Below are 13,437 nucleotides of genomic sequence, written 5' to 3'. Positions count from 1 at the left end.
AGAGCTGGGATTACAGGCGTGAGCCACTGCGCCCGCCCAATCTTACCCACTTTTAAAAAATTGTCATTTTAGTTGGGATCATGTTAAATTCATAAATTAACACAGGAAAAACTTACATATTTATGACAATGTCTTTTTTTTTTTGAGACAGAGTGTCACCCTGTCACCTAGACTGGAGTGCAGTGGCATGATCTTGGCTCACTGCAACTTCCACCTCCCAGATTCAAGCCATTCTCCTGCCTCAGCCTCCTGAGTGGCTGGGATTACAGGTGCCTGCCACCACACCTGGCATTTCACCATGTTGGCCAGGCTGGTCTCAAACTCCTGAGCTCAAGTGATCTGCCTGCCTCAACCTCCCAAAGTGCTGGGATTATAAGTGTTAGCCACCATGCCTGGCCTATAGCAATGTCTTTCTATGTTGTCTCAACATTCTCCTCCTTGGTACTCCCTCTTATTTTAAGACTTCCTGACTGGGCATGGTGGCTCATGCCTGTAATCCCAGCACTTTGGGAGGCCAAGGCAGGTGGATCACCTGAGGTCAGGAGTTCAAGACCAGCCTGGCCAACATAGTGAAACCCAGTCTCTATAAAAATACAAAAATTAGCTGGGCATGATGGCAGGTGCCTGTAATCCCAGCTACTCGGGAGGCTGAGATGGAAGAATGGCTTGAACCTGGGAGGCACAGGTTGCGGCGAGCCGAGATTATGCCATTGCACTCTGTGCAACAGAGCAAGACCCCCTCTCAGAAAAAAAAAAAAAACTTATTTTTTGTGCTTCTCCAAAGCATATTTTTAAAATAAGATAAATGTTTGCATGACTTGAGGGCAGTAGATATGCATAGATATGTGATAGAGCTATGCATTGATAATAGTATGTGCAGAATACAGAAAATGTTAATTTTAGAATCAAAATGGTGAGTATAAGAATGTTCTACCAAATTATTTCAACTTTTATGTATGTTTAAAATTTTTTATAAGATGATGCAGAGGAGAAAGCATTTAGAAGTTTTCTTCCTATCGCCCTTTGTGATGTGCCCCTTCTTTAACTAAGATCCCCCCGAAAGTTAAGGAAACAGTTACTTATGGGTTGAGGGTTCAGGGTCTGGCTGGCCTGGCAAATTTTTAAATTCCTATGGTTAAACTCCCTAACTGATGGATCTATCAGTTCTGATTTACAACCCAGACCACTGCAACTCTGACTGCAGAGGATCTGCTTTACAATCATTCTTTTCTTTTCTTTTTCTTTTTCTTTTTTTTTTTTTTTTGAGACAGGGTCCCACTCTGTCACCCAGGCTGGAGTGCAGTGGCACAATCTCAGCTTACTGCAATTTCCACCTCCCGGGTTCAAGTGATTCTCCTGCCTCAGCCTCCCGAGTTAGCTGGGATTACGGGCCCATGCCACCAAGCCTGGTTAATTTTTGTATTTTTAGTAGAGATGGGGTTTCACCATGTTGGCCAGGCTGGTCTCAAACTCCTGAGCTCAAGTGATCCGTCCGTCTTGGCCTCCCAAAGTGCTGGGATTACAGGTGTGAGCCACTGCACCCAGCCTACAATCATTATCTTCTGATAAGCAACTGCAGACCTTAAACCACTTTCAGCAGTTTACAGAGGCTGCAGATACCATGTACCTGGTAGAGGAGGGAGGAATCAGGTGAAAAACCAGTACAAGCAATACAAATTCAATACAGTGGCTGGACACGTAAGTTAAAATACAGAAAAAGGCAGGGCACAGTGGCTCACGCCTATAATCCCAGCACTTTGGGAGGCCGAGGCGGGTGGATCACGAGGTCAGGAGATTGAGACCATCCTGGCTAACATGGTGAAACCCCGTTTACTAAAAATACAAAAATTAGCCGGGCATGGTGGTGGGTGCCTGTAGTCCCAGCTTCTCGGGAGGCTGAGGCAGGAGAATTGTTTGAACCCAGGAGGCAGAGGTAGCAGTGAGCCAAGATCGCACCACTGCACTACAGCCTGGCGACAGAGAAAGACTCTGTCTCAAAAACAAAACAAAACAAAACAAAACCACACAGAAACATACTTTGTGTCCTATACTTTATCTTTTGATAAAGAGAGCCATATTCCACTTCCTTTTCATGCTAAAACCCACCCTAGCCGGGTGTGATGGCTCACACCTGTAGTCCCAGCACTTTGAGAGGCTAAGGTGGTCAGATCACTTGAGGTCAGGAGTTCAAGACCAGCCTGGCCAGCATGGTGAAACCCTGTCCTACTAAAAATACAAAAATTAGCCAGCGTGGTGGCAGGTGCCTGTAATCTCAGCTACTCGGGAGGCTGATGCAGGAGAATTGCCTGAACCTGGGAGGCGGAGGTTGCAGTGAGCTAGGATCATGCCACTACATTCCATCCTGGGCAACAGAGTGAGATTCCATCTCAAACAAACAAACAACTCACCCTAAAGTGAACATGGGATGTATATTTTATGTATGCTTACCCATTATGCATGCACTCGGCTCCCCTCATAAATACATACAGCTTTCCCCCTAGACCTGCTGAATATGTATGATACCAGTACTGTGAGTTGTAAAACCCAACCTGTACGTCTCCTCTTTAAAGACAGGGCACCTTTTGCCTGTGCTAGAGACTTTCTCTTCCTGGTATGCAAACTGGTATCACCAATAAAGCTTTCCTTCCTATTTAGCCATCCTGGTGGTCTTGTGGGTGACACCTTGCATATTTTTATTGAATTAATTCCCAAATACTTTTTGTTGTTACAATTATAATTGTTTTGTTCTATTACGTCTTTTTTTTTTTTTTTTTTTTTGAGACAGAGTCTCGCTCTGTCGCCCAGGCTGGAGTGCAGTGGCCGGATCTCAGCTCACTGCAAGCTCCGCCTCGCTGGTTTATGCCATTCTCCTGCCTCGGCCTCCCGAGTAGCTGGGACTACAGGCGCCTGCCACCTCGCCCGGCTAGTTTTTTGTATTTTTTTTGTAGAGACGGGGTTTCACCGTGTTAGCCAGGATGGTCTCGGTCTCCTGACCTCGTGATCCGCCTGTCTCGGCCTCCCAAAGTGCTGGGATTACAGGCTTGAGCCACCGCGCCCAGCCTTATTATGTCTTCTAACTCAGCAGTTCCCAACCTTTTTGGCATCAGCGACTGGTTTCATGGAAAATAATTTTTCCATGGACCCGGTGGTGGGGCACGGAGTGGGATTTGGTTTGGAGATAAAACTCTTCCAGCTGAGATCATCAGGCATTCAATTCTCATAAGGAGCATGCAAACCCAGATCCCTTACATGCGCAGTTCACAATAGGGTTCACGCTCCTATGAGAATCTAATGCCCCTGCTGATCTGACAGGAGGTGGAGCTCAGGCGATAATGCTCGCTTGCTGCTGCTCACCTCCTGCTATAGGGCCAGGTTCCTAACAGGTCACAAACTGGTACCGGTCTGTGGTCTAACTAGTTGTTCTTTGTATAACTGTGAAGGCTATTGGCTTCTGTGTTTTCGCGTATGTATTGGCCACTTTATTGAATCTGTATTGCTTGCACTGGTTTTCACTTGATTCTTCCCTCCCCCACTGGACACCTGATAACTGCAAGCGAGATGATCTCCCTCATTTCTTTCCAAATCTATATACTTTTTATTTCTTTATTTGGTCTAATTGAACTGGCCAGTATCTCCAAGACAATGTTAAATGATAGAACTGCTTTAGAACATCTTTGTCTTGCTTTTAACGTTGATGAGAATGCTTCTTTTGTTTCTAATGCTGACTTTGAATATACTTCTGGAGTCTCTTGTGAATGTTTTAGGAGACTGAAACCTGATTGACGAGGCACACAAACACTTCAGTATGAATGTTCATTTCACGTTGGCACCATTTCAGCCAGGTTCTAGGAATACATCCGTACTCCCCCCTCAACCTCACTGCGCCACCACCTCCTAGACAAAAGGAACACATTTTTGGAATGACACTCAGTACTTTGCCTTAGTTACCTTCAGGTGCGGCCCTGGAAGCCATCAGGTATAACATTTAGAACAGGGGCTTTGGGGTCTGATAGACATGAGTCTGAATCCCAGCTCTGCCACCTTTGAGGTATATGGCATTTGATCCACTTCCTCCCATTTGAATCTTGGTTTCCTTGGAGAATTTGAGGGGGACACTGAGGTCAGCATCTAGCACAGTGAGGCTGCTTTCATTTACCAGTATGGAGGGTCAGATGAGCAGGGCCTGGGGGATCTGCATTAATGATAAGTTTCATTTTTTTAATTAATTGATTGATTTATTTTGAGATGGAGTCCCACTCTTGTTGCCCAGGCTGGAGTGCGATGGCGCAATCTCAGTTCACTGCATCCTCTCCTTCCCAGTTTCAAGCAATTCTCCTGCCTCAGCCTCCCAAGTAGCTGGGATTATAGGTGCGCACCACCACGCCTGGCTAATTTTTGTATTTTTAAGTAAAGACAGGGTTTCACCATGTTGGTCAGGCTGGTCTCAAACTCCTGACCTCATGTGATCCTCCTGCCTCAGCCTCCCAAAGTGCTGGGATTACAGGCGTGAGCCACCGTGCCTGGCCATTAATGGTAAGTTTCCTTCATGCTAAAGTTTGTGAGGTATTGGAAATCACCTGTGCATAACAAGTCATTGGAAAAGACAGACTCCACGCTGAGCTCTGTGGTCATTTCTGAGAAGTGGGATAGAAGAGATACATATATCCTAGGAGGCTGACTATTTGTAAAGGGCAAGGATTACATCTGTAACTTGAAACATCTATAAATATTTAAAGAGAACCAATCGGGAAACAAAAGTAAATAAAATGGGGGAAATAAAAGAATGCCAAGGTTGGCAGGAATCCTAGTATGTGCACCATCTGGTGTCTGAGTCCCTTTGACAATGTCTCTCCCCCCAGGGATGAGATGCATTTTCCTTCTGAAAAAAGCCCTTACTGACCCTACCTAGAGCAGACCCTGGAGCTATGTCCTACTTTGCCTCCAGCCTCTCCCACCCTCTCCCCAGTCCTACTTCTTTTTTTCCTTCTCCTCTTCCTTTTTTCTTGCTTGATTTAGTCCCATTAGTTTAGGTTTTTTTTCCCACTCTTTTCAGACCACTTGTCTCAGAAAAGACTTGCCTAGTCTCAGCGTGTGTATCTTGATTGGTCTAAGCCAGGGGCTCTTAACATGCAGTCCACAGACTACCTCAACCAAGGAGTCTGTGGATGGAATGCACGGGATTTACAAACTTGGATGGGGGGAAAGGAAAAGAAGCTACACCTTTATTTTCACTAACATTTAACTGAAATTTAGCATTTGCTTCTCTTATGAATGTAAGGAACAAATCATAGTTGCAGTAGCAGTACTTGTGACTTTGTCACCAAAATAAGTGAAATATTTTTTCATATCACAAAACATTTGTTGCAGGTATCTCACCACACTGTTTACACTCGTTGCTGCTTCAAATGATAGTTGTTAGACCAGCTGCTAGATTTTATTTAACATGCTAATAAAGAAGCATATTTGTTCCTGTAGCATACTTTTAAAAATATATTTTGAAAACTGTATTCAATATAATTGGTTTTCTTTGCAATTCTATCATTTTATTTATTTATTCTTCATTTTATTTTATGTAGTTAAAACAGTATTATGAGAAGGCGTCCGTCCACAGGCTTCACCAGACTGCCAAAGGGGTCCACTAAACAGAAGAGGTTGATATGCCTTGGTCTAAGCCAATCCTACAATTTCATTTTTCTTGCTTTTTTCATCTTTCTTTCATTTTTCTAAGGACCGGCTTAGAAGTGTTATGTGACCTGAGATGAAATTTGAGGGCACATGTGCTGGAAGGAAAAGAGAGTCCCTCTTGGAAAAAGTTTCTTGTGATGTGAGGGGACATCTGCTGGAGGGAATGAAGGGAAGGGGGAGTCCCTCCTGGAAAAGGTTTCTTAACTTTTAACAGGAGACACAAGGAAGACATGCTTTCCTCCTCTGCTTCTTGGTGTCTGACCATGTTAGGCTGGGTGTTTCTTCCACCGCTAGGCACCCATGAGGAGAACTACTGACCTACTGAAGATGGCAGAGATGATTGATGGTAAAAGCCTGGGTCTTTGAGGACACAGTTGAGTTGCTGGCTTAGCCAGACACAGAACTACTCTACTTTTGAACTCCAGTTATCAACTGATACATCCCATACAATCAAGGACAATTTTGGTCAGTTGTCTGTTACTTGCAGCCTAGAGCACCTTCTCTAATCCACCATGCTATTTTTGTTGCCCAGTGTTTTCCATTCTTGGTCCTATCTCTGGGTTGACACAGAGAACAAAGCTGGCATCTTCTTTTATCTGATCCTCACTTGAATTGGTCAGGTCTTTTTTTCTTGAGGTTGAACATCTTCAGGTCCTTCAACTAGACTCAAGAGGCATGGTTTTGAGACCTTTATCCATCCCTACTACGTGTGTCTATCTAGATCAGTGGTTTTCAAACTTTAGCATGCATCAAAGTCATGCTGTTTGTTAAGGTTAGCTTGTTAAAATGCAAACTTCTGGGTCCCACTGCAGAGTTTCTGATTCAGTAGAACTGGAGTGGTATCCAATAATTTGCATTTCTAACAAATTCCCATATAATGCTGATGCTGCTGGTCTTGGGGACCACAGTTTGAAAACCACTGGTCTAGGTCCCTATGAAAGCATAGTTCCTCAAGATAAAACCACTAATCAAGTTCAGCAGAGCAGAGCTATCACATCCTTCATTACTGAGAGCATGCTCCTACTATTGCAGCCCAAGTTACAAGCTACTTTCTTATACTGCTGAAATCTATGTGAACCAAAACTCTGAAACCCATTTCATACATGTGGCCTCTAAACCCTCTCTCCATTCTTTAAATAGGGAGCTATCACTTGTCAGTGCTTATGGTGTGCTGTTTTATATCATTTCATTCTCACAATAACCTTTGAAACAGGCAATGATCCCTTTCTGGAGAGACTGATAACTATAAAAATAAAGAAAAAAAAACTTACCAAAGTCATCCAGCTGGTAAATATATGATGGGACCAGGATTTGAGTCTGGGTTATAGAACTCTACAACTGAGAACATTCCTCCTGCTTAACAGCATCTATTAATCAGCTGCCCTGCGGGGCTCAAGACAAATTTACCTAATGGGCTCAAGACAAATTTACCTAATTGTGCCTCATCCAGCTCCTTTCTCTTTCTTGTTCACAAGGTCATTGCTTGTGATTTTTGTCAAATGCCCCAGGTTTCTTGAGTCTCCATTATCTCCTTCATCTGCAAGTCATCCCTTTCAAGCCCCCACCCCTGCTCCCAAACAGAAGGTGAGGCTTGCTGAGTTGCCTTTGGAGCCACATGAATTTAGCATCTGAAAGTGTTAACTGTGGGCACGTTTTAATAAAGGCCATTTTCTAGGCTATATCTATATAAATGTTCCCATTTAACATGCAAATGTACCATAAGTGATTTAGGGTGTGCTGGGCCTTTATTGTTCTAGTTGCAGTTATGTTGATTTAGCCCATAGCTCTATGGTTAATAATTTAGTAAGCAACCTTATTTTTTAATCTCCCTTTGTCCTCATGCCTCATCCTTTTCCACATTAAGGGACTTAAGCTTGCATTAAAATTCAGTTTAATGAACAATCAATTCTTGAATAAGTGGTAGCTACAAAAGAACTCCATCCAAATGCTAGGGAATGCTGTAAGTTTATGGTTTTTTACCTTCTTTGTGGAATTCTTGCTTTTATCATAAATATAAAGACCCACTTTATCCCTCCTAGTGCTTTTTGCATTATGTTCTATTTTGCCTGACATTGATATTGTTAGTCTAGTTTTCTTTGGTTAGTATTTTCCTGGGATATCTTTTTCTATTTTCAGTATTTCTGTATGATTATCTTAAGTATATCTCTTACACACTGTTTACAGCTGGATTTTGATTTTTAAAAATCTCATGGATAGTCTCTGTCTTTAAGAGGTAAAGTTTAATCCATTTATATTTATTGTGATTACTGATTTGTTTGAACTTATTTTCTAACATCTTTCTGTGTGTGTGTGTGTGTATGTTTTCTATTACTGTGATATTTTGGGGGGTGGAGGGCATTCGTGGTTACTTTAATTTTTTTCTTCCTTTTTTACTTTTGATGGATAGAGCTCCTCATCACCCCATCTTTTACTCCCCACTGATTTGAATGCTACATATTACCTGAGGTCAGGAGTTCGAAACCAGCATGACCAACATGGTGAAACCCCATCTCTAATAAATACAAAAAAGTAGCTGGGCTCCAACCCCTAGTACTGGTCTCCAGCCCCCGGTACTGGTCTCCAGCCCCCGGTACTGGTCCATGGCCTGTTAGGAAATGAGCCAGACAGCAGGAAGTGAGTGGCAGGCAAGGGAGCATTACTGCCTGAGCTCTGCCTCCTCTCAGATCAGCAGTGGCATTAGATTCTCATAAGAGCACAAGCCCTATTGTAAACTGTGCATGCGAGGATCTAGGTTGTGTGCTTCTTATGAGAATCTAATGATAAATGTAATGCACTTGAGTAATCCCAAAACCATCCCCGCACTCCCCCACACACACCCACCCACCCCACCAGTCCACAGAAAAATTGTCTTCCATGAATCCAGTCCCTGGTGCCAAAAAAAAATTGGGGACTGCTGTTATATATCACATTTCTTTTAGTGGTTTCATTTTAATTTTTTTTTTTTTTTTTTTTTGAGACGGAGTCTTGCTCTGTCGCCCAGGCTGGAGTGCAGTGGCGGGATCTCTAGTCACTGCAAGCTCCGCCTCCCGGGTTCATGCCATTCTTCTGCCTCAGCCTCCCGTGTGGCTGGGACTACAGGCGCCGCCACTGCGCCTGGCTAATTTTTGTATTTTTAGTAGAGACGGGGTTTCACCGTGTTAGTCAGGATGGTCTCGATCTCCCGACTTCGTGATCCGCCCATCTCGGCCTCCCAAAGTGCTGGGATTACAGGCGTGAGCCACCGCGCCCGGCCTCGTTTTAATTTTTAACATAGTTACTTGGCTATACATTTTCCCAACAGTGTAAAATTATTCAGTATCTCTATTTTCCTCCTGACAAGACAATCGCTTCAACATAATGTAACTACCAATTGAATTCCCCTCACTCTGTCTTCCTCGTTATTTATTTATTTATTTGAGACAGAGTTTTGTTCATGTTGCCCAGGTTGGAGTACAATGGCACAATCTTGGCTCACTGCAACCTCCACCTCCAAGGTTCAAGCAATTCTCCTGCCTCAGCCTCCAAAGTAGCTGGGATTACAGGCATGCACCACTATGCCCAGCTAATTTTTTGTATTTATTAGAGATGGGGTTTCACCATGTTGGTCATGCTGGTTTCGAACTCCTGACCTCAGGTAATCCACCTGCCTTGGCTTCCCAAAGTGCTGGGATTACAGGTGTGAGCCACCATGCCCAGTCATCTTCCTTGTTATTGTCTAGAATTGTTTCCATTATTTATTGCAAAATTGAATACGTATATAATCAGAAATTAGATTTACCAATATTTGAACACTTTCTGTACTTAATGTTTTCTTTCTTTCACTTTTCCTTCTGCCAAAGTATATGCTTTAGCATGATGGTATGGGTAACTTGACTTATGAAAGTTTGAAAATGTCTGCAATTTTTCTTCTTCAGTGTTCATTTAGCTTTCTATTGAAGTAGGTTGAGAGTATTTTTCCCTCTGCATGTTCATGATATTACTTCTCTGTGTATGTCATCCCTTATTGCTAATGAAAAATCTGTTCAGTTCAACTAGCATTCCTTTGTAGGCAATTGGTCTTTAATCTCTTGTAACTTGAGATTTATCTCTTTATCTTTGATTTCATCATTGCAATGTTAGCACATGGTATGCGTTTTCCATCTTAGGACTTTCTTTTTTATTTTGAAATAGTCTCAGCCATTATCTCATACATATTACATCTCCATTTCATTCTTTATTCTATCTTTCTGGTATTTCTGTTATGTATATAATGAAACATTTTAATCGGTTCACTATGTCTTAGCTGCACTTTCACGTTTTTCATTTCTTTTTCTCTCTGTGTTGCTTTGGGTGAATTTCTCAGAAATATCTTTTAATTCACTAATTGTCCCTTCAACTGTGTCTTATCCCATTTGAATTTACTTCAATGATAATCTTTTTTTAAAATTATTTTTAGGATTTCTTTTTCTTTTATCTTTTTTTTTTGAGGTGGAGTCTCACTCTTGTTGTCCAGGCTAGAGTGCATGAGTGTGTGATCTTGGCTCACTACAACCTCCACCTCCCAGATTCAAGCGATTCTCCTGCCTCAGCCTCCTGATTAGCTAGGACTACAGACGCCTGCCACCATGCCCCGCTAATGTTTTGTATTTTTAGTAGAGACGGGGTTTCACTGTGTTAGCCAGGATGGTCTCGATCTCCTGACCTTGTGATCTGCCCTCCTCAGCCTCCCAAAGTGATGAAGTGATGGGACTACAGGCGTGGGCCACCACACCCAGCCGTAGGATTTTTTTTTTTTGTTTTTTGAGATGAAGTCTTGCTCTGTTGCCCAGGCTGGAGTGCAGTGGCATGATCTTGGTGTGATCTGAGCCACTGCACCCAACCCATTTTTAGGATTTCAAATTGTTTCTTTTTCACATCAACAGTTAATTTTGCTGGGTGTGGTGGCTCACGTCTGTAATCCCAGCACTTTGGGAGGCCAAGGCAGGTGGATCACCTGAGTTCAGGAGTTTGAGACCAGCCTGGCCAACATGGCAATCCCCCATCTGCATTAAAGATACAAAAATTAGTGGGGCTTGGTGGCAGGTGCCTGTAATCCCAGCATGTTGGGAAGCCGAGGCAGGCGGATCACCTGAGGTCAGGAATTTGAGACCAGCCTGCCCAACATGGCGAAACCCTGTCTCTACTAAACATACAAAAAATTAGCTGGGCATGGTGGCAGGCACCAGTAATCCCAGCCACTCGGGAGCCTGCAGGAGAATTGCTTGAACCTGGAAGGCGGAGCTTGCAGTGAGCTGAGATCATGCCACTGTACTTGAACCCAGGTGACAAGAGTGAAACTCTCAAAAAAAAAAAAAAAAAAAAAAAAGAGACGGGGCACGGTGGCTCACGCCTGTAATCCCAGCACTTTGGGAGGCCGAGGTGGGCGGATTACGAGGTCAGGAGATCGAGACCATCCTGGCTAACACAGTGAAACCCCATCTCTACTAAAAAGTACAAAAAAAAATTAGCCGGGCATGGTGGCAGACACCTGTGGTCCCAGCTACTCGGGAGGCTGAGGCAGGAGAATGGCATGAACCCAGGAGGCAGAGCTTGCAGTGAGCTGAGATCGCGCCACTGCACTCTAGCCTGGGTGACAGAGTGAGACTCCATCTCAAAAAAAAAGAAAAGGAAAAAAAGAAATGTCCATGAATTAATGGGGGAAAATAATATTTGTTCATATACTGTAATAACAGATAATTTTTATGTTTTAAATAAATAAAACTCACACTCCTAAACAAGACAATCTTCTCTGGAACAGAAAAGGAAGAGAAACATGAAGATAAATAGAGATTGAAACCTCAAGGCCTACAGGCTGTGGATTTGGAAACAGGCAGAAGTGACTAGGAATTCAAGTCTCACACAGTAAACAGGGAGCAAAAGAGTTCTTTAGAGCTGGGAGTCTAGCATCACACTCACAGCTTGAAACCGTTATCTTAGGTAACAGAAGAGTGCAGACCCAGGTCTGCCAGTTGGGACCTGAGCCAAGCCACCCTGGCTCATTAACTGTATCTATGATACCTTCGATATCACAAAGACTGGAAATTCTGAGCTGCCAATAGGAAGCCTGGCTTGGGACTGGGGTCCTGAGGGTCTTGGTTTAGACAAGTGCAGAGAAAGAAAAAGGACAGAAATAATCCTCTTCAAAATTAGCCTACAAACCAAAATTCTAAAGCATGGGAAGAAAATTGACACTAAGAAAGCCAACAAATTCAACTCTGAACAGATGGATTCATTAGTGATAAGTAATTTCATACATTCAGTTCCAGATTGCTCTAGATAAATAATCTGGAACTGACTTTAAAATACATTTAAGATCCTAGCAAAGGTAAACGAAGGAATGACTTATAAAAAGAGAAAAGTTATGAAACAAAAACAGACAAAATTAACTGGTTTTTTTTTTGGTGGGTTTTTTTTTGTTGTTTGTTTTTTTGAGACAGAGTCTCACTCTGGGAAAAATACTATCAACCTACTTCAATACAAAGCTAAATGAACACTGAAGAAGAAAAATTACAGACATTTTCAAACTTTCATAAATCAAGTTACCCATCCCATCATGAAAGGATTACTAAAGCATATACTTTGGCAGAAGGAAAAGGGAAAGAAGAAAAACACTAAGTACAGAAAGTGTTCAAATATTGGTAAATCTAATTTCTGATTATACACATATTCAATTTTGTGATAAATAGTGGAACCAGAATTTTACGCAATAACAAGTTTGGGTTTGGATTGTTCTTGTTTCTCCTTAGATTATCTAGGAGAGCTAATAATCTAAGTTGTGACCTTAGATTATCTAGTTGTGCTTTTTTAGACTTTTTGATGTAGGCATTTAATGCTATGAACTTTCCTTTTAGCACTGCTTTCGCTTTATCCTAGAGGTTTTGATAGGTTGTGTCACTATTATCCTTTAGTTCAAAGAATTTTTTAAATTTCCATCTTGATTTCATTGTTGACCCAGTGATCATTCAGGAGCAGGTTATTTAATTTCCATGTATTTGCATGGTTTTGAGAGTACTTGATATAACTTCGATTTTCTTAAATTTACTAAGACTTGTTTTGTGGTCTATCATATGATGTATCTGGGAGAATGTTCCATGTGCTAAAGAATAGAATGTATATTCTGTAGTTGCTGGGTAGAATGTTCTGTAAATATTAGTATCTGTCAAGTACATTTGTTATAGGTGTCATGCGCGTCCATGTGAAGAGACCACCAAACAGGCTTTGTGTGAGCAACATGGCTGTTTATTTCACCTGGATGCAGGCGGGCTGAGTCCGAAAAGAGAGTCAGCAAAGGGAGATAAGTGTGGGGCCGTTTTATAGGATTTGGGTAGGTAAAGGAAAATTACAGTCCAAGGGGGGTTGTTCTCTGGAGGGCAGGAGTGGGGGTTACAAGGTGCTCAGTTGGGGAGCTTTTTGAGTCAGGATGAGCCAGGAAAAGGAATTTCACAAGATAATATCATCGCTTAAGGCAAGGACCGGCCATTTTCACTTCTTTAGTGATGGAATGCCATTGGTTAAGGCGAGGCAGGGTATTTGCACTTCTTTTGTGATTCTTCAGTTACTTCAGGCCATCTGGGCGTATACCTGCAAGTCACAGGGGATGCAATGGCTTGGCTTGGGCTCAGAGGCCTGACAATAGGGTATAGTTTACAGTCCATTGTTTCTTTGTTGGCTTTCTGTCTTGATGACCTGCCTAGTGTTATCAGTGGAATATTAAAGTCCCCCACTATTATCATA

Source organism: Chlorocebus sabaeus, chromosome 2 (genome assembly GCF_047675955.1).
Source record: "Chlorocebus sabaeus isolate Y175 chromosome 2, mChlSab1.0.hap1, whole genome shotgun sequence".
Taxonomy (NCBI): domain Eukaryota; kingdom Metazoa; phylum Chordata; class Mammalia; order Primates; family Cercopithecidae; genus Chlorocebus; species Chlorocebus sabaeus.
Note: the sequence above shows the minus strand (reverse complement) of the source record.